Raw genomic sequence first — 23,163 nt, forward strand, 5'->3', positions numbered from 1 at the left:
CAATTATTAACAAACTTAAGGGAGAATGACGAATACAAATAACTAAGTCTCGCTAAAAATATGCTTTCAAAGTAAGACCGAGCCGAGGATGTACAGGCATTGTTTCAATTCCCAAACATTGGAGATATAAGGAGGTTAATCCCTCGTTACCCCCTCGAGCCAGGAGTTGGAGTTTGTTTCTACTTTTCAAATAAACCTTGATTTCAACCAAGGGTAGGGTAGACTTCGATTAATTCAATGGTGTATTTTGAGTTGTCAAGAGAATCAATCAATCCAAGTAAGGATTCAAGCAAAGGTTCAAGCATAAGGTTCGAGCATATCTTCTTCCTCGCGTTCATCCAAGATTGAGGAAGCAATGGATGTAACATTCACAACAATCTTCTTCCTCAATACATCATTCAAGATCGAGGAAGCATCAAAGTCGAAGCTTACAAATCAAAATCAACATGGCAGTCACAATATTCAAAATCCAAGGATCAAATCTCAAAAGGAGCATTCAAAAAAAAAAGGAGAAAAGCGTCCGCTAAGTCAAAATGGGAAATTTCATGAAAGAAAACAAAAACGACTCAGGCAAAAATTAGGGCATCCCGATGGATCAAATTCGAAGGAATTGGTTCATGCAAAAATATGAAATTAAAACAAAACAAAATCAAAATACCAAGGATAATCTTGTGACTGCTAACTCATCGAAGTTTCCCATCAATGCTTGGACCTCTACAACATTTTTCATCGGTGCTTGGATCTTCACTAAGGCTTCTGCCCAACATCAAAACTAAAACGATTCTCTTACAAACAAAGCACATTCATCGGATTAAGGGAATTTTTAGGATTTGAAGAACATCAAGGAGAAAGGGGTGGGTTAAATAAATTTTGAGCCTTACATCCGTTGTTTCTTAAAACCGTGAACCAGGCCAAATTATAACATTCAAAAGTCCTAATTGAGGCAAGGTTAACTACGAAAGCATATTAAGCAGGATTTTGTTATACTGACTCCTAAGTTTGTTAAAATTATTTCTAACCACTGCGCTTCTTCAAGCATTCATTTCTAATCATCCAGTCCTAATTCATAACGGACTTCGATTTCAAAACTTGCATACGCACCGCATTGGAGTTACTTCTCAAAGAGTACAACGTCATCTACGAATAAACACTTAGCACTCAAGGAAATCTTGAAATTGGTTTAACCAAAGGAGATCATTTCCAATAAAGACACTTGAATGGGGAAACCACGTCCAGAGGGTTTTCCTAAACAGGGGCAAAATTTTAAGAATTACAGGGGCATACAATCAAAGATCCTATCAACTAGGGGCATTCATCCTAAGGTTCAATCGACCTGTGTCACATCTCGAAGCAATAACAATCAGGGGCATGTCAAACATGGGAGAAATTTAAAAGGATAAAACACCATGGATAACCCTCCATATCCTGGAAATCAAGGACCTAAACGTCGAAGAACATGACGAGGTTATTTCCCGGGGCACTTCCCTCATGACTTGGAGATCATAAGCATCTTTTCCCACAAAAATATTGGAGCAGTGGATATCAAATCCATAAGATGCACAACAAAAGGAAAAGACATCTTCATACTTTAAAACCTCGAACCAATCTTTCTCCCAACTACGATCTTCAAATTCAAAAAAAAAAAACAGGGATTGGGAAGTCGCGCTAGCATCACACCCCACCTTATCAAACAAACCTACAACTCCAGCGAGCTATATACGCTTTGGTTATCAACAACCTATCATGGGAGCATCATTCAAATACATATAAACCATGCATCACATACATTGGTTGATACATTACGCCACACCTTTGTTAGGTAGTCTTCTTTAAGACAATTCTTACGATTCTTTCTAGGAACCTCTTCAGGCGGTCTTATTTAAGACGAATTGTCATCCTTTCCAGGAACCTCTTCAGGTAGTCTTCTTTAAGACATTCCTTTTCTAAAGAACCTTTCTAGGTAGTCTTTTCTAAGTCATTCATCATCCTCTCTAGGAACCTCTTCAGGTAGTCTTCTTTAAGACATTCTTTCTCTAGGGACCTCTTCAGGTAGTCTTCTTTAAGACATTCCTTATCCTTTTCTAAGAACCTTTTTAGGTAGTATTCTTTAAGACAAATTTTATCCTTTCCAAGAACCTCTTCAGGTAGTCTTCTTTAAGACAAATGTTCATATCCATTCCGGAAACCTTTTCAGGTAGTCTTATAGAAGGCATTATTTCGTTCCACTCGTTACATCAATCAACATATGCATGAGCATAAGCATTATCCCATACATCAAAACATCCAAGTCATTACTCTGGTGTTAAACCACATTGTCCACCTGCTTCCCGGTAACCTTACCGATGATAGTAACCTTATTGTTTGTTTATTTCTAATCACCTGATTGACGTATCCCGGTAACCTTACCAAAGACGGCAACCTTATCGTTTGTTTATTTCCAATCACCTGATTGATGTATCCCGGTAACCTTACCGATGATAGTAACCTCGCTGTTCATTTCACTCATAAAACATATACATACGCATTAGCATATACATATCATCTAGCGCATTCACATACTACAAAAAACCCAGTTTCCAACTCTCGTGTTGTGATAAGTGTGTTTTCCGATCCACGTGTCGTGAGTTTCCAACCCTCGTGTGGTGATAGGTGCGTTTTCCGACCCACGTGTCGTGAGTTTCCAACCCTCGTGTTGTGATAGGTGTGATTTCCAACCCACGAGTCATGAGTCTCCAACCCTCGTGTTGTGATTGGTTTGTTTTCCGACCCTCGAGTCGTGAGTTTTCAACCCTCGTGTTGTGATTGGTTTGTTTTCCGACCCTCGAGTCGTGAATGTCCAACCTTCGAGTCGTGAGTTTCTAAACACATCGTTTCCTTTCCGACCCTCGAGTCGTGAGGGTCTAAACATATTGTTTCCTTTCCGACCCTCGAGTTGTGAATATTTGACATGCTATTTTCTCCGACCCTCGAGTCGTGAGTCTCCAAACAAGTGAATCTTTTTCATGCAGGCAAATGTGCTAGAACTATAGAAAACAATCTTCTATGCAGGTAAACTTGTCCGTACCGGGGCAAGTGGATCCTATTGGTCCAGGTGAGCTTGCTAGGGCTATGGTAAGTGACCCTTTTGGGATCAATCAAAACTACGATAGTAAGCAGGTATGGCTAACTGCGACGACTTACTAGAACTATAGTAAGTGGGTCATACCATCTACGATAAGCTTACTCCAACTACGATAGCAAGTAGGTATGGCTAACTGCGACGACATACTAGAACTATAGTAAGTGGGTCATACCATCTACGATAAACTTGCGGAAACTACGATAGTAAGCAGGTATGGCTAACTGCGACGACTTACTAGAACTATAGTAAGTAAGTCATACCATCTACGATAAGCTTACTCCAACTACGATAGCAAGTAGGTATGGCTAACTGCAACGACTTACTAGAGCTATAGTAAGTGGGCCACACCATCTACGATAAACTTGCTGAATCTACGATAGTAAGCAGGTATGGCTAACTGCGACGACTTACTAGAACAATAGTAAGTGGGTCATACCATCTACGATAAGCTTACTCCAACTACGATAGTAAGCAGGTATGGCTAACTGCAACGACTTACTAGAACGATAGTAAGTGGGTCATACCATCTACGATAAGCTTACTCAAACTACGATAGTAAGTAGGTACGGTCAACCGCGATAACTTACTAGAACTATAGTAAGTGGGCCCTACCTTCTACGATAAACTTACTGAAACTACGATAGGGAGTGGGTATACCAACCGCGACGACTTACTAGAACTATAGTAAGTGGGTTACCTACAAACTGCAAAAGCTTGCTAGCGCTATAGCAAGACTGATTATCTTTTACGCAGCAAACGGCGAACGCTCGCTATTACTAGCTACGTTTATTCATCACGTTAGTCCCTCGGCAATGATCTTCTTCAAGACTACAAAGGGTTTTACAACAGGGTTTTTCAAAGGGTTCCTCAATTGGGTTTATCACGTTAGTCCCTCGGCAGTGATCTTCTCCAAAACTTCACCACTAACAGCAAAGGTTTTATCTTTCTTTTTCAAAGTTACTAACATACTTAAGCTAACATAACTAATAGCCATGCATCATTCAATTACATACCTCATTCATACATAGTGCATATACATACATTGCTCTCATTTATTTTGAGAAGCTCACTGCATCATACATCACATGCTGTCATACCCCAAATTTGTCCTACCCTTATTTATCTGGCTTGCAACTCATAAACATACATCCATTTAGGTCATATCATTGCATGCATCTGTATCATTGGTCCTTGGTCAGAAGGAGATACTTGAAGCCTAATGTGGGGTGTCATCAGCTTACCCAAGACCTCTTAAAATCAGGGTTTTCATCCAGTTCATAGCATTGGCAAGAATGTACAAGCCTAGAATTCATCTGATCCTCTTAATCAGGGTTTCCTTGACCAAAGTCAACCAGTTGACTTTTTGGTCAACATTTAATCAGGAACGAACTTTATGAGTGAGAAGCTTTCATATTAACTATGTGGATGTTTTCATGTGACTGGATTTGACAGGAGGAGATTTAATCAGGAATTCCATCAATAATCAGGAAAATCAGAACAATTGACTTTTGTGTCAAAATCAGAAGAATCGCTCAAATATTGACTTTTGGTGGAAAATCGGTCAAAGAAAGTCAAAGAAATGAGAAAAGTCAAGAAATAATCAAAACTGCCAAATTTGGAAATTTAGTTGAAATGGGAACTGGCCAAAAGAGGAAAGTTCTACACTTAAAGGATTTTTGAGTGAATTTCCAATTGGCTGGGCAGCTGACTTCAAGTTCAATTATCACGTTGAAAACGACAGAATTTTAAGACAAGCTCAACATTAAAAGTGTTCAAGTCATAGCCCTCTACAAATTTGTAGTTGGAAATTTTTCCGTTTGAAGCTTGGATCAAGAGATATTGAGGTTTGAAGTTTTCAGAATCACATTTGTTCAAGTCATGTTGCTGGGCACAAATGTAGGGCACACGCAAGCAATTAATCAAGCACGTGGCGTGCCAACTTTGAAGGTGATTATAGAGAAGCACAAGGGCCCATGAAATGCAATATTGATATGCTTCTATTCTACTCCATGTACTCTATCCATTGATGAAAGAATTATGGAAATTTATGATGTATTGCATGAGATACGAGGTCTTAAAGTCATGTCCTGGCCAAGCCATGTCACAGCAACTCGTCAGGCCATAAATCAAGTCACGCACGCCCAGGCTAAGTAAGTGTAACATTGTGAATTCGATGCCATTTTGAGTAAGCTTATGTCCCTTATTTCAAGAGATCATCAACACAAAACTTCTTGTCCTCCATGTCTTCTTTACAATGAGCCCAAAATTGAAACAAATAATGAGCCATAGCTAGAGTTATAGGCATGTAAAGTTGGCACCATGGGTGATGTTTGGGCATGAGGTAAAAGGCTCATTCTTTGCAAATTTCTGCAGCACGCATGCAAGTAGTATCTCAGCCATCTCCTTATTAAACCATGCACGATATGAACACGTGAAAGAGTGAGGAAAAGAATTTACTACACACTCCACACCATAATCACCATGCACCACCACTTCATGCTATATAAACACAACACTCTCATTTCCTCCATTTTTTTCTCACAGCCATCTCTCCTCATTCTCTTCTTCTCTCTCCGGTTCTCTCTCACTCCTCACACTCTCTCTAAGAGTTTGTTACAAACTGTAACAAACTCTTCCACTTTCTTCTTCAACCACCACCTAACTCTACTACAACCACCGTGAACCACCACCAATCTTCATCCTCCATCTACAACCATCATCATCATCTTTTCCACTCATTTCATCACCTTGCAAAAACATCATTGCATCAAGCTTTCGTTATAGGATCATGGCGTTAATGAAGTCGTCTTGCTCCCAGATCTCAGAGGCTGCAACGTGGTTCTGAGTTTAATTCTCAGAGTGTGAGTTTGTTTGTGTTGCGTTAAGCGCCAACTGCACCTTCAAGATCCGGTTTGAATACAAGTTTTCCAAAGATCCATACCTGAAACTCTTCCAGGTAAGATCTGAAATCCTCTCAATATTCCATTAACATATATAGGCGAAATGCATTTGGTGTATGTTCATTGTTTGTTATATGCTAATTCAATTCATAGACTCTCGGTGTTTGACTCGTATGTATGAGATAATCAGTGTTAGAATGTGATATAAGAGTCTTGCACTTCGTGGTGGTTATTCTGGAACCGTTATCTTGAGCTTTCATAGGAACCTTTGTGGTTAGGGTTTTAGAGGTGCTTCTATTTCATGATTTAGAGAGGATTTTAGATGATTCTGAGGACGGATTTGAACTCAGTGTGAAAAACCGATTGGACCGGTGGTATCTCCTTCATTTTCTGGGCGTGATATACTATTGTCGGCGGTGCTCACGGCTGAGGAAGATGACCGGAGGCGGAGCTCCGGCATCTGAATTCCGGTTGCGCACGTGGCATAGTACCGTTTGTTCATTTTCCCATTATTTGAAACATTGGCCTTATTATAATCATTGATTAAGTGGGTGTCACGTTGTGATTGGCTGGCCTATGCTTTTGTCTTTAGTCACTTAAACACACTTGACCAATTGATATTTGTCTGGGGAAATAATTCATCACGTTACACATTTAATATCACTTGCTGAATAATGAAATGAAACAATGCAAATCTGAAACAAAAATGTCATGAAGTCTGATCCACAAATCTATGGGCCTAGCGTTAACATTGCTGAACGCACCCAGTCATGGCCCATCACACCTCTGTTTTTGACATAGAGAAAATCTGAAAGAACAAAAAACTCTGTTTGGGCTTCAATCCCTTGGGCCCAGCGCCCTTGTCTCTACACCACTGTTTCACCAATACCCCCCCCGACTCCATTATTTCATGTGTAAACTTAGTTTTTTTACATAGTTTTGTTTTTTTCTATTATTTTTAGATAATAAAAACATGATAAAAATCAATTACTTTTGCTAGATTTTAAGGAGTAAAATGACATAGAAATCAATTTTCTTTGTTAGTTTTTTGATAAAAGAATAGATAATCACCATTAAAATTTGTTAGATTTTTAGGTAATTTTGACACTAAAAGCTCATAAAAAATAGTAGATCCTTTAGGTTAATTTTGACATTTGCGTTCTTTTATAAAAACCCATAAAAATAGTAGTTTTTTCTTAGTTTCATTTTTGTACTAATGCTTGAATCGTTTTGTACTATTTCCATGTTCATTTTTGTATGATGCTTGTGTGATTTTATTGCTCGTATTCTTGGCCTTATTTTAGGCCTATTTTTGTTAGTACCTTTTTATTGCTCCTTTTAGAATCTATCCCATGTTAACATTAGGATTTAGACTTGTATAAACAACTTAGACTAGAAAATAGGTTTAGTTCCCTTTCATTTCTTTTTCTTTTCAACCTTAAAAAACTTAATAAATACTGATAAAGATCATACCGTTTTCTATTTTCTTAGTAGGAAAAAAATGATTGGGGTGTAGGCCCCGATGTATGTTCTTTCCTACTTAGCGGGAAAGAAATGATTGAGGCGTAGGCCTCGGTGTATTTCTTAACCACTATTTAGAGAATCGATTGTGGCGTAGGCCTCGATGTGCATTCTCTAAATATCCAAAAAAAATGTATTTTTATTTAGAGAATCGATTGTGGCGTAGGCCTCGATGTGCATTCTCTAAATATTCAAAAAACTGTATTTTATTTAGAGAATCGATTATGGCGTAGGCCTTGATGTGCATTCTCTGAATATCCAAAAAAAACTGTATTTTATTTAGAGAATCGATTGTGGCGTAGGCCTCGATGTGCATTCTCTAAATATTCAAAAAAACTCTTTTTTGTATGATCTAAGTCACAAATAAATTCCCTTAAAAAACACCAACCAAAAACACTTAAAACACTTAATAAATGTTCAGACTTAAAACAAAGTAAGGAAGTGGTGCGAAGCCTTGTAGTGGGTTTTGTCATCATGGAATTACCCTAAAAGACACAAACCAATCATTTCTTTTTCTTTTGCCTCGTTGGCACCTAAGGGCAATGTTATTTCCGCTCGATCGCATCGTAGGTCGATCCCTTATGCAAGAGCGCGAACGTTAACTCCGCCCAACTAAAAAACACAAAAACAAACAGAAAATCGTGAGCCGAGCTACGGTAACTCTGATTCCTGAAAAGGATACGTAGGCAGCGGGGTAGGGCCCGTAGGGGTACAATTCTTTCTTTTCCCTACATTTTGCATTCATTCGCACTTAGACATAGACACAGTACACACCCTTTAGATAGAAACAAACATAGGTGGATACCATCGAGTACGATGGGCGCGAGGGGTGCTAGTACCTTCCCCTTGCGTAACCGACTCCCGTACCTTGATTCTCTGGTCGCAAGACCTTGTTCCTTCCTTTGTTAGGTTTTCTGATATTCCTTTCCCTTGTGGGATAAATATATTGGTGGCGACTCTGTTCATTTTTCGCGAGCGTGCGACAACTGGCGACTCTTCTGGGGATGTATAGACCTGTGCTGGTCCATTCTTAGCGAGTCGATCCTAGCCTTCGTTTGTTTTCTTTTCTTTGGGTGTTTTTCTCTGTTTGTTTATATGTGTTGCATTCATTTATTTTATGTTTGCATATCATGTTTAGATTCCTGCTTACATATCATGTCTACTTTCCGCATTCTGGACTATATTATGGGTCCCCGTGGGGGCCACATATTTTCTCTATTTGCAAGTTGGGTGGGATGTTTTCTATGAGGTAAAAGGCCCAATACCCAGGCCAGAGTTGACATATAGGATACCTAGGATAGAGTGGATAGTCATGACGCCGATGAGATGTCAGGTCTTGTCTAGTGCGATCATGAGACCCACGCCCAGTCGAGGTTCAAATGAGGTATCATCGTTGGCATGTAGATGCAACAATGGTGGTATCTCAGGAGAACTGATAACGCTGGTTGCCATTTTGACCTACCCTGACCTAGATTCACCTGTGAGTGGGGAGGGATATACATGACAGGCACCGTTGGTGACTCAGGTTCTATTGGTGACTATTCAGTTCTGTTGGTGACTATTGTTCCTATGGCTCTGAGATACCTATGTCGGACCTTTGATCTCGTGAAATCCGACCTATATCTGTTATTCAGAGGATTGTACAGTGGTTACTAAGATTATATGGATCTTGATCCCATGTTGTTGCATCGCATAACATCATTGCTTTGTCCACTTCATTTATAGGGGATCCTAAGTCTATTTCCAAAAAAGGAGAAAAGCGAAAAAGAAAAGAAAAGATATTCTATAAAAAAAAAAGAAGCTTTGATTCCAAAAAAAAGAAAAAATGAAAGTGTATGAAAAGACTTTAGGATCTCTCATAAATGAAACATGCATTCATACTATCATGCATTTCATGGTTCTTTCAAAGACTTATGGGACCCTACCCTTCCAGATTTCAAGATCAACAACAGATTTGACTTCTCACTTCCACAACTCCAAGATCAACTATGGAACAACTCCGTGAGGAAATGGATGAGATAAGGGAACAAATGGGTCATCTTATGTTGGAGATGCAAGACTTGATCCATAATCAGGGTGCACTAAAAGAGGAAAACAATCAGTTGAAGACTCAGTTGAGCCTGGTCATGGAAGTTCTGAAGACGGTACTAAGAAAAGAAGGTGATGTTGTCCCTGCTGCTGCAACAGAAATTGTTGACTCCTTCTCTTCAATAGGATCTCTTTCCATTCATGGGATGCCTCAGGGAGCTCTCCCTCAACTTCAAGTGCCATTACTTCCACGCCAACTGGTTCATGTTCCTAGAATGAATCGAGGGGGCCAAATGTGTGGACAAAGACCTAAGATGCCTCAGAGGGTTCTCGATCCGATCCTAATGCCTTATGCTCAGTTACTTCCCCACTTGCTGGAACTTCGGTTGGTTGAGCTACACGATTTGTCCATGCCTGAAAAGATTCCCCCTAATTTTGATGTCAATACTCGCTGTGAGTACCATTCTGGGGCACCTGGTCATGATACTGAGAATTGTAGGGCGCTGAAACATCAAATTCAAGATCTCATTGACTCAAAAGTGATTTTGTTCACCCCCGAGGGTATGAGCGTTCAAGGAAATAGAGTTCCATCTGTGGTGGAGGAAAAGGTTGATTCATACTTCTATGTCGGATCTACTTCAAGTCAGAAGCACAACACACTATCTTGGATTCCGAATTCTCCACTTTATCAGTCTTTGATTGTTTCACAACCAAATCAAAAAAGGAAGACACTTGAACAGATTGGACATTTGAATCATCACCAGCAACAGGGTCCACAAAGGCCAAGGAGACCACCAAGAAGAATTGACCCAATTCCTATGACCTATAGTCAACTGCTCTCTCACTTACTCAAGGATTCTTTGGTCCAACTAAGGGAATCTAAGCCCCCTCCAACACCAATTCCTCAAGGATATGACTTAAACGCCAAGTGTGAGTACCATTCTGGGGCATCTGGACATGCAACTGAGGATTGTAATATTCTGAAAAGCAAAGTCCAAGATCTCATTGACTCCAAAGCAATATCATTCACCCCAAACGGCCTGCACATAAAACGAAGAGTTCATGCACAAGAGAATGTCCGTATTCCATAAAGTATCACCAAAGAACAATAAGCCCAGATGGAGTCAAGCCTCCTCAATGGCAATCATCATTTCATTTCTGTAGTCTCATTTGCAATACTCCTCATTTTGTTGGAAGTTACTTCCATGATCGAAATCGTTGGTATGATAATAATAAAGGCACCACAAATTCTCGAGCAACTTTGTCAGAATCTTTTTTCCAAGAAGTAATCAAGATGTTCTGTAGAGGCATCTCTCATTCTCAAGGTTCTTGTGCTCAGTTGTATCCGTGGAGATTGGTGTTTCAGTTGGTGTTTTGGTCTTTCCTTACAACAGATAGCTTCTCTAAGTTTGATGACCACGCAAGGTTCCTCCATGTTTTATGGCGAATACTTCTCCGACGACTATGCTTGGGGCTCCCGCACGAGGGATAAGCAAGACGTACTCTTATCTTGAGCATTGCATCACTCGCATTGCTCGAATCCCTAAAAGTAAGGCAAAAGTTTACAACTCTTGGGTGACTTCGTTGGCGTTTTCTTTGGAAGTAATCTGAAGTGTTTGGAAGGGACTGCAGAAAGTATTCAAGCTCAATAAGTCCAGACGGAGTCAAGTCTCCTCAACAACGACATTCATTTAGTTTCTTACTGCATTCTCATAGTAATTTTTCCTTTGTGTGTTTAAGCATCGATAGCATGTAAAAGCTTGTTAATCATTGAATGAAAATAAAAATACATTGCTTATGTTTGTCTTGAAGTAATCCATTCGTTATCACTCATAAAATGTTTTTGGCATTACGATACCAACTTTACTAATCGCTTGCTTAGGCAAGAAGCTGAGGGAGAATGATGAAAAATAAAAATGCAAAATCACTAATCGTGTGCTTTTGAATAAAACCCTACTGAGGATGTACAGGCATTGTTTCAAATCCCCAAACCGGAGATATAAGGGAGATAGACCCTCGTCAACCCCTTTGAGCCTTGAAGTAGGAGTTTCTTTTCTAATCATAAAAAACCCTTATTTTAACCTTGGGGCAGGGTAGTGTTCATTTAACTTGATCGAGTGTTCAAAACTCACCAAAAGGGTATGCATATAAGGATACAACAATGGTTATCCTTCAAAAGGTTGAGGAATGTCAAAATCGCAATGATTATCCTTATTCCATCAAGAGATCAAGAGATGACGATACCACAATGGTAATCCTTCATCAAATCAAAGGAGTGAGGCAGTCGCAATCACCTCCAACGAACCAAAGACTATGCGAGGTCACACGACTTGTTCAAAAAAAAAAGGAGAAAAAAAATGGCGAAAAAATAATGAAAACAAAAAAAGATGAAAGAAAAATGGCAAAAGAAGCATGAAAAAAAAAGATGATGAAATTGCCAAGCGAGAACAAAGTCATGTGATAATGAACCAGAAGAGAAAAGGTGAGCGACCGTCATGTCCAAAAACTCCATTGATTCCTCAACCATTCCAAATTCCTTGTGAGGAATGAACACTCATGTCGAGTTAATTGAACCTAGGAATGGAGAACATCATGAAGGGGGTGGGTACCAAATAATTTTGAGCCTAAAAATCCTTTGTTTTCTAAAAACCGTGAACCTGGCCAAATTACAACCCTTAAAAGTCCTAATTGAAGTAGGGTTTATTTTGAAAGCGCACTCCTAAGAGATAGCGTTTAACTGACTCCCAATGAAGTGAGACTCATACTTATGTTGATATCGTATGTTTGCTTCATCTTTCATATGCAAAAATCGAGGTTGTGTCAACTAGTGATTCAGTCACAAGAGGTCGCAACCTCATTTCATAAAGAGTTTTAAAACTTCAAGACTAACATAGGCTTTGCATTAGAATTATCATTCTTAGAATTAACATTCTTTTGCATACAAAACATCTGCTTAAACATAAAAAATTTCAGGATGAGAATCAGTGAGTAACTTGATCATGTCAAAGTACAAGAGACTTGAGAACTCCGAGGAGGAAAAGCTAATCATCTCAAATGTTGACCATCAAGGGGAAAGTTATCCAAAGAACTCCGTTGGGCATGAACAGTTAATGCTTTCCTTGATTACCTTGAGGGGAAGAGTTTGAAGACTCCGTTGAGCGTGGTAAAGTTGTTTCCATATTTGTTTGACTTCAAAACAAAGAAAGATTGAGGATTCTAGTAAGATGTACCTAATCAGGGGCAATTGAATCGAGGTTTGACCTCTCAAATTCAGCATATCAGGGGCAATCATGTCGATAAATCTCTTCAAGCTTTGATCAATATGGGGCAATCACGTCGAGGAATCTCTCTTAAGTTCAACCAATCTGGGGCAGTTACGTCGAGATTTGGTAAATCTCTCCAAGGATCCTTTGGGGCAAAGTCCTCCATAAGTCACGAAGCTTGGGGCACAATTCTGAGTTTTTTGTCGCTCCATGACCATAGGAGTTTATTTCTCCTAGAAATTTGGTCTCTCCCCAAGCATAGAAGTTTATTTCTCCTGAGAGTTGTTCCATTTCTCCAACCTGGTGCCCTTATTCGGATACTCCCCAACATGGTGAATTGAAGGAATCTCCTCAAGTTGAAAATCTTCCAAGCAGTGGCACATGGTGAGAAGTCCGAAGTCATTCTACGTTCTGGAAGGCGACAACAAGAGTGTGCCCTTACAAGTCAAAGTCCAATATCTTTTGGCACCTCTACATGGTCCTTAACGCCAAGGGTATTCTCCCTGGTGTTTACCTCACTAATGCCTTTATTCGGCATCCTGCATATAGTGTTCACTGCATATAACATTGCATCCTCAAAAGCGTAGCATATCCGTCAAAGCGGATCATTACGCCATAGAAAAATTCAAACATGCATACAAAGCATAAGCCAGATAATACAAATCAGCACTCAATCAAGACGACGATACTCCCCCACATAAAATATTGTCCTTACAAACTCCGATTGATATCTGCTACTACATTACAAATCTCCTTATGCCACGGTGCCGATACCTGATATCCTTAATCCCCAAAAGAAGTCTCATTTTCTCTCTCCAACATGGATCGGATGCAATGTCTTTCTTCGTCAGAATCGTTGTCTCCGAGGTTATTTCCCGTATGCTGCGTGCAAATTAGAGCATGAATGAGGGTGGGCATTCAACCCATCTCATTTTTCAATCGTTTGAATAACCATACTTGGTGTGTGGCAATTCGAACGATTGCCACTCTTGAAGAGTTACACCCCGCCTTTTGGCCTGAGGGATTAACGTAATTCTTATGCTTCGTAAGCATCGATATCTCCGTAATCTCCAATGGTTACTATCATCTTCTTATCGAGTCTAGTTGTTACTAGTCTTGTCGTGGTTATTTCCCGTGTGCTGCGTGCAAATTAGAGTGCGAATGAGGGTGGCCATTCAACCCACCTCATTTTTCAATCGTTTGAATAACCATACTTGGTGTGTGGCAATTCGAACGATTGCCACTCTTGAAGAGCTACACCTCTCCTTTGGCCTGAGGGACTAATGTAATTCTTATGCTTCGCAAGCATCAACATCTTTGTGATTATGTCTTTTGATCGAGTCTAGTCGTCACTAGTCTCCGTGGTCCCTTCCCCCGTATGGGAAAACTTTTCAGGTCCAACCCCCGTGTTGTGAATCCTTTGCCTTCCGACCTTCGAACCCTTTCAAAGCCCAATTTCCAACCTAGCAAACCCTTTCAAAGCCCAGTTTCCAACCTGGCAAACCCTTTCAAAGCCCAGTTCCCAACCTGGCAAACTCTTTCAAAGCCTAGTTTCCAACCTGGCAAACCATTTCAGAACCAATTCCCTTCTCCAAACCTCGATGTTGAGTCATAGATCGCACGAGATCTTTTTCTTTCAGTCCTGAAGATCGTACGAGATCCTCTCCTGTTGTTGAGTCGATGTTGAGTCATAGGTCGTACGAGATCTTTTTTCTTTTTGTCCTGAAGATCGTACGAGATCCTCTCCCGATGTTGAGTCGTAGATCGTACGAGATCTTTTTTCTTTTTGTCCTGAAGATCGTACGAGATCCTCTCCCGATGTTGAGTCGTAGATCGCACGAGATCTTTTCCTTTCTGTCTTGAAGATCGTACGAGGTCTTCTCCCGATGTTGAGTCATAGATCGCACGAGATCTTTTCCTTTCTGCCCTGAAGATCGTACAAGATTTTCTCCTAGTTTCAAGTTGATGTTGAGTCATAGATCGCACGAGATCTTTTCCCTTTCAGTCCTGAAGATCGTACGAGGTCTTCTCCCGATGTTGAGTCATAGATCGCACAAGATATTTTCGTTTCTGTCCTGAAGATCGTACGAGATTTTCTCCTAGTTTCGAGTTGATGTTGAGTCATAGATTGCACGAGATCTTTTCCCTTTCAGTCCTTAAGATCGTACGAGGTCTTCTCCCGATGTTGAGTCATAAATCGCACGAGATCTTTTCCTTTCTGTCCTGAAGATCGTACGAGATTTTCTCTTAGTTTCGAGTTGATGTTGAGTCATAGATCGCACGAGATATTTTCCCTTCCAGTCCTGAAGATCGTACGAGGTCTTCTCCCGATGTTGAGTCATAGATCGCACGAGATCTTTTTCTTTCTGTCCTGAAGATCGTACGAGATTTTCTCCTAGTTTCGAGTTGATGTTGAGTCATAGATCGCACGAGATCTTTTCCCTTTCAGTCCTGAAGATCGTACGAGGTCTTCTCCCGATGTTGAGTCATAGATCGCACAAGATCTTTTCCTTTTTGTCCTGAAGACCGTACGAGATCCTCTCCTGTTGTCGAGTCGATGTTGAGTCATAGATCGTAGGAGATCTTTTTCCTTTCAGTCCTGAAGATCGTACGAGATTTTCTCCTAGTTTCGAGTCGGTGTTGAGTCATAGGTCGCACGAGATCTTATCTTTTCAGTCATTGTTTTATACAACCATTCTCTTTGAAAACCTTGTATTGGCACCACTACCACGTTACAAGCTATCTCCATTCATCCAATTACTCACTGTAAATTTTTCCACCAGTAAAAACAAGAAAATTCTATTTCCCCAGCAAATAAAAAATAAAGATAACACTCACACCATCCTCTCTTTAGGACAAATTTCAGGTCTTGATATTTAATCTTCTTCTACCTCGAATGTTCGAAAGGCTAGCGCCTATCTCACCCTCAGGTATAAGATGATTAAATAGGGGCAGCTGTCATACCCCAAATTTGTCCTACCCTTATTTATCTGGCTTGTAACTCATAAACATACATCCATTTAGGTCATATCATTGCATGCATCTGTATCATTGGTCCTTGGTCAGAAGGAGAGACTTGAAGCCTAATGTGGGGTGTCATCAGCTTGCCCAAGACCTCTTGAAATCAGGGTTTTCATCCAGTTCATAGCATTGGCAAGAATGTACAAGCCTAGAATTCATCTGATCCTCTTAATCAGGGTTTCCTTGACCAAAGTCAACCAGTTGACTTTCTGGTCAACATTTAATCAGGAACGGACTTTATGAGTGAGAAGCTTTCATATTAACAATGTGGACGTTTTCATGTGACTGGATTTGACTGGAGGAGATTTAATCAGGAATTCCATCAATAATCAGGAAAATCAGAACAGTTGACTTTTGGGTCAAAATTAGAAGAATCGCTCAAATATTGACTTTTGGTGGAAAATCGGTCAAAGAAAGTCAAAGAAATGAGAAAAATCAAGAAATAATCAAAACTGCCAAATTTGGAAGTTTAGTTGAAATGGGAACTGGCCAAAAGAGGAAAGTTCTACACTTAAAGGATTTTTGAGTGAATTTCCAATTGGCTGGGCAGCTGACTTCAGGTTCAATTATCACGTTGAAAACGACAGAATTTTAAGACAAACTCAACATCAAAAGTGTTCAAATCATAGCCCTCTACAAATTTGTAGTTGGAAATTTTTCCGTTTGAAGCTTGGGTCAAGAGATATTGAGGTTTGAAGTTTTCAGAATCACATTTGTTCAAGTCATGTTGCTGGGCACAAATGTAGGGCACACGCAAGCAATTAATCAAGCACGTGGCGTGCCAACTTTGAAGGTGATTATAGAGAAGCACAAGGGCCCATGAAATGCAATATTGATATGCTTCTATTCTACTCCATGTACTCTATCCATTGATCAAAGAATTATGGAAATTTATGATGTATTGCATGAGATACGAGGTCTTAAAGTCATGTCCTGGCCAAGCCATGTCACAGCAACTCGTCAGGCCATAAATCAAGTCACGCACGCCCAGGCTAAGTAAGTGTAACATTGTGAATTCGATGCCATTTTGAGTAAGCTTATGGCCCTTATTTCAAGAGATCATCAACACAAACTTCTTGTCCTCCACGTCTTCTTTACAATGAGCCCAAAATTGAAACAAATAGTGAGCCATAGCTAGAGTTATAGGCATGTAAATTTGGCACCATGGGTGATGTTTGGGCATGAGGTAAAAGGCTCATTCTTTGCAAATTTCTGCAGCACGCATGCAAGTAGTATCTCAGCCATCTCCTTATTAAACCATGCACGATATGAACACGTGAAAGAGTGAGGAAAAGAATTTACTACACACTCCACACCATAATCACCATGCACCACCACTTCATGCTATATAAACACAACACTCTCATTTCCTCCATTTTTTTCTCACAGCCATCTCTCCTCATTCTCTTCTTCTCTCTCCGGTTCTCTCTCACTCCTCACACACTCTCTAAGAGTTTGTTACAAACTGTAACAAACTCTTCCACTTTCTTCTTCAACCACCACCTACCTCTACTACAACCACCGTGAACCACCACCAATCTTCATCCTCCATCTACAACCATCATCATCATCTTTTCCACTCATTTCATTACCTTGCAACAACATCATCGCATCAAGCTTTCGTTATAGGATCATGGCATTAATGAAGTCATCTTGCTCCCAGATCTCAGAGGCAGCAACGTGGTTCTGAGTTCAATTCTCAGAGTGTGAGTTTGTTTGTGTTGCGTTAAGCGCCAACTGCACCTTCAAGATCCGGTTTGAATACAAGTTTTCCAAAGATCCATACCTGAAACTCTTCCAGGTAAGATCTGAAATCCTCTCAATATTCCATTAACATATATAGGCGAAATGCATTTGGTGTATGTTCATTGTTTGTTATATGCTAATTCGATTCATAGACTCTCGGTGTTTGACTCGTATGTATGAGATAATCAGTGTTAGAATGTGATATAAGAGTCTTGCACTTCGTGGTGGTTATTCTGGAACCGTTATCTTGAGCTTTTATAGGAACCTTTGTGGTTAGGGTTTTAGAGGTGCTTCTATTTCATGATTTAGAGAGGATTTTAGATGATTCTGAGGACGGATTTGAACTCAGTGTGAAAAACCGATTGGACCGGTGGTATCTCCTTCATTTTCTGGGCGTCATGTACTATTGTCGGCGGTGCTCACGGCTGAGGAAGATGAGCGGAGGCGGAGCTCCGGCATCTGAATTTTGTTCTTGTTTGAATTCCGGTTGCGCACGTGGCATAGTACCGTTGGTTCATTTTCCCATTATTTGAAACTTAGGCCTTATTATAATCATTGATTAAGTGGGTGTCACGTTGTGATTGGCTGGCCTATGCTTTTGTCTTTAGTCACTTAAACACACTTGACCAATTGATATTTGTCTGGGGAAATAATTCATCACGTTACACATTTAATATCACTTGCTGAATAATGAAATGAAACAATGCAAATCTGAAACAAAAATGTCATGAAGTCTGATCCACAAATCTATGGGCCTAGCGTTAACATTGCTGAACGCACCCAGTCATGGCCCATCACACCTCCGTTTTTGACATAGAGAAAATCTGAAAGAACAAAAAACTCTGTTTGGGCTTCAATCCCTTGGGCCCTGCGCCCTTGTCTCTACACCACTGTTTCACCAATACCCCCCCCCCCGACTCCATTATTTCATGTGTAAACTTAGTTTTTTTACATAGCTTTGTTTTTTTCTATTATTTTTAGATAATAAAAACATGATAGAAATCACTTACTTTTGCTAGATTTTAGGGAGTAAAATGACATATAAATCAATTTTCTTTGTTAGTTTTTTGATAAAAGAATAGATAATCACCATTAAAATTTGTTAGATTTTTAGGTAATTTTGACACTAAAAGCTCATAAAAAATAGTAGATCCTTTAGGTTAATTTTGACATTTGCGTTCTTTTATAAAAACCCATAAAAATAGTAGTTTTTTCTTAGTTTCATTTTTGTACTAATGCTTGAATCGTTTTGTACTATTTCCATGTTCATTTTTGTATGATGCTTGTGTGATTTTATTGCTCGTATTCTTGGCCTTATTTTAGGCCTATTTTTGTTAGTACCTTTTTATTGCTCCTTTTAGAATCTATCCCATGTTAACATTAGGATTTAGACTTGTATAAACAACTTAGACTAGAAAATAGGTTTAGTTCCCTTTCATTTCTTTTTCTTTTCAACCTTAAAAAACTTAATAAATACTGATAAAGATCATACCGTTTTCTATTTTCTTAGTAGGAAAGAAATGATTGGGGTGTAGGCCCCGATGTATGTTCTTTCCTACTTAGCGGGAAAGAAATGATTGAGGCGTAGGCCTTGGTGTATTTCTTAACCACTATTTAGAGAATCGATTGTGGCGTAGGCCTCGATGTGCATTCTCTAAATATCCAAAAAAAATGTATTTTTATTTAGAGAATCGATTGTGGCGTAGGTCTCGATGTGCATTCTCTAAATATTCAAAAAACTTTATTTTATTTAGAGAATCGATTGTGGCGTAGGCCTTGATGTGCATTCTCTGAATATCCAAAAAAAACTATATTTTATTTAGAGAATCGATTGTGGCGTAGGCCTCGTTGTGCATTCTCTAAATATTAAAAAAACTCTTTTTTGTATGATCTAAGTCACAAATAAATTCCCTTAAAAAACACCCACCAAAAACACTTAAAACACTTAATAAATGTTCAGACTTAAAACAAAGTAAGGAAGTGGTGCGAAGCCTTGTAGTGGGTTTTGTCATCATGGAATTACCCTAAAAGACACAAACCAATCATTTCTTTTTCTTTTGCCTCGTTGGCACCTAAGGGCAATGTTATTTCCGCTCGATCGCATCGTAGGCCGATTCCTTATGCAAGAGCGCGAACGTTAACTCCGCCCAACTAAAAAACACAAAAACAAACAGAAAATCGTGAGCCGAGCTACGGTAACTCTGATTCCTGAAAAGGATACGTAGGCAGCGGGGTAGGGCCCGTGCGAGTACAATTCTTTCTTTTCCCTACATTTTGCATTCATTCGCACTTAGACATAGACATAGTACACACCCTTTAGATAGAAACAAACATAGGTGGATACCATCGAGTACGATGGGCGCGAGGGGTGCTAGTACCTTCCCCTTGCGTAACCGACTCTCGTACCTTGATTCTCTGGTTGCAAGACCATGTTCCTTCCTTTGTTAGGTTTTCTGATATTCCTTTCCCTTGTGAGATAAATATATTGGTGGCAACTCTGTTCATTTTTCGCGAGCGTGCAACACATGCATCATGACATTGCACAAAATTAAGGTTGCCTTTTCAGGCCATGCTATAATCAAAGCACAAGATTCCTTCTGAAAAGCACTTGCTTCACATTAGGATAAGGTATTTACCTTGGATGGCATCTTTAAGCCCATCTCCTACAGAACTTCTTCCCAACAAGTGCAAATTTTAGGGCATTCAATATTCAATCCTCTTCTACCTTTAGATCTCGATAGGCAGACGTGCCTATCTACCTCTTCAGGTTTAAGAAGATTGAACAGGGGCAGCTGTCATACCCCAAAATTTGCCCGATCAATTCTCGTCTAATAATTTATCAAGGGTATTAAAATTAAGAGTTATGGGGTTTAATATATCAATTGTTAAACCCACGCTTTTATAAAATTATTTTTATTGGGGTGTAATTAGCAGGTATTTTGGGCCCAAAACCAGTCAGTCCATTTATCTTATCATAAGGGTTTTTATTAAATATTATTACTGACTCTTATTATAATTTTAGTATTATTAATTATAATATTATTTGTATTAGGATTATTATTATTTAACTAATTCTTATTATTATTTTATTATTATTATTAAAAAATAACAAAACTTATTGGGTTATTTCCCTTTTGGGATTTTTAACCTAATTACTAACATTATAAATAGGACCTTTGACAATCTTATTGGGGGACTTTTTCTTCGAATTCACACACTGACAAACCTTTTGGGAAATTCTTTTTCTACGGTTTTATTCCTACGATTTTTTTCTACGCTTCTCTTCTCCCTCAAAGGGTTTGCCTTAGGGTTGTCTTGAACAACCCTAACGTTGACAAACCCCTTTCCCGTTTTCAAATCCCTCAACTCAAACTCAAACATTTTTGGCCGATGATTAAACTATGAGGCCTCCCCTTTACTAAAAGGTTTACATCAAGTTTGTTTCGTTATCTGTTTTAATCAAATCAATTGATTACGATAGTTAGCGACAAAATTATTTTTGACGAACAAATTAAGGGTCAATTTGTTAACCGTTTTAGTCGAATTAATCGACTGCGATGGTTAACAATGAAGCGATTTTATCTACAAATCAAAGTTCAATTTGCTATTTGTTTTAACCGAATCAATTGGTTACGATGATTAGCAATTTGCATAAATTTGTTATTCGTTTTAACCATTCTATGGGTTACGATGATTAGCACTTTTTTTTGATCAATTCGTTATTACTTTTAATCAAATCTATTGATTATAAGGATTAACGATAAATTAATAATTAAATAATTCTAAAATACATTCAATTTGCTAAAAGTGATAATCGAATCTATCGATTAGAATTGCCAGCAATTCTTATTAATCTGTTAATTATGGTGATCAAACCTATTGATCATTGCGATTAATAGTGCATATTTAAAATCAGGGTTGTACGCTCAATCTTAAAACACTTTTCAAATCACCAATTCAAAACTACGATAGGCCATTCAAAAAGCCTTCCAACCATATCATATCAAATCCAAAGGCGTACAACCCTGTGCCCCGAACTACGTAGACTCTGATCCTCCCTAAGGAGGTACGTAGGCACTTGGGTAACCAAGGCGAGTCCCCCTCCAAAAAAAAGGGTTTCTGGCTGTTGTTGTCTCGATCTCACAATGGTCGCTCTCCCATAAAAAAAAAGGTTTTCACTACATGTGGTCACATGGTTTTTGCCCTTTTGGCCAAAGGCATTTTTTTATTAGTCAACAATTGTCGAAACCCTTTTATAAAACCTAAAGACTAAATGGGTCCCCTTGAGTACAAGGGAGGCAAATGGTGCCTAACACCTTCCCTTTGCCTAATTAACCTACTTGCCCAAATCTCTGCCTAATTAACCTACTTGCCCAAATCTCTGTTCTTTTTTTATGGGTTTCCCACTTTTCCCTTAAATGTGGGTGGCGGCTCGTTTAAACGTAAATTTTTAAGCAGGTTGCTATATAACGTACGACTTATTCTGACTTTCCTATTTTATCCAGATCAGATGGCATCTTTAAGCTCGTCTCATACATCTTTTCCAACACTTGGACGGCATCTTTAAGCCCGTCTCCGGCAAAAGTCCATGCTTCAGCCAGGGAAAATTCCTGGGTATTCTAGTGTTCAATCCTCTTCTACCTTCAGATTTTGATAGAAACACAAGCTAATCTACATCCTCAGGTATAAGAAGATTGAACAGGGGCAGCTGTCATACCCTAAAATTTTCCCACCACATTTTCATGCTAAAGTTCATTTGAATATCAAAGTCTCAATACTTGATTGAATATACACTATCCTAAACAACAGCTCTCCGATTAGGGTTTTGCCTTTCTCAAAGAAAGGTCAGGTTATGATACCTCAAGAAGATCCCATGGCCTATCATATGATCCAAAGAATCCCTATGCCAATTTTCAAGCCCTAACTCCCAAGATTGCACAGTCAACTGCTTAAAAGATCAACAGTCGACTGGTTTGACCTAAAAGTCAACTGTGGTCAAAGTACAGTTAAAACTCCTGATTTTTTGTCAACATCCTTATTTTTGAAGTATCATTCACCATTTGATCAAGGATTGATCATGGTTCATCAAGAAAAGGCCAAAAAACCACAAAAGTACAAAGTTGCTAATTTAGGGTTTCTAGGTAAAAGTCAACAGAACTTTGACCAGCCATATCTTTCTCATGCTTTCTCAGAAATTCCTCAACCGAAGCTCATTCTTAAGGAAATTTGATTCTCTACAACTTTGATGTTGGGCCCAAGGTCAAGAAATGCTTCCGCATAAGAGATATGAGCCAAAACATTACAGGTCCTTCTAGAAGATCGCAAAAAGCTATTTTTTGTCAGGAGCGATATCATCAAGATAAATTCTCCAAATGAAAAATATGTTCCAAAGTAGCTTTTAGAGGACATCTTGAGCTTTTCAAAAAGTCCTAGAACATCTTCATACGATAAATAATGAGGGAGATATGCCTTGTCGAAGTTGGGCAAAATTTGAGAAATGCACGAAGCTTTAATTGACAAATTTCATATTTTTGACTAATGGGCCATGACTTTTGGATTACCC

This window comes from Vicia villosa, linkage group LG7 (genome assembly GCF_029867415.1).
Source record: "Vicia villosa cultivar HV-30 ecotype Madison, WI linkage group LG7, Vvil1.0, whole genome shotgun sequence".
NCBI classification, from domain to species: domain Eukaryota; kingdom Viridiplantae; phylum Streptophyta; class Magnoliopsida; order Fabales; family Fabaceae; genus Vicia; species Vicia villosa.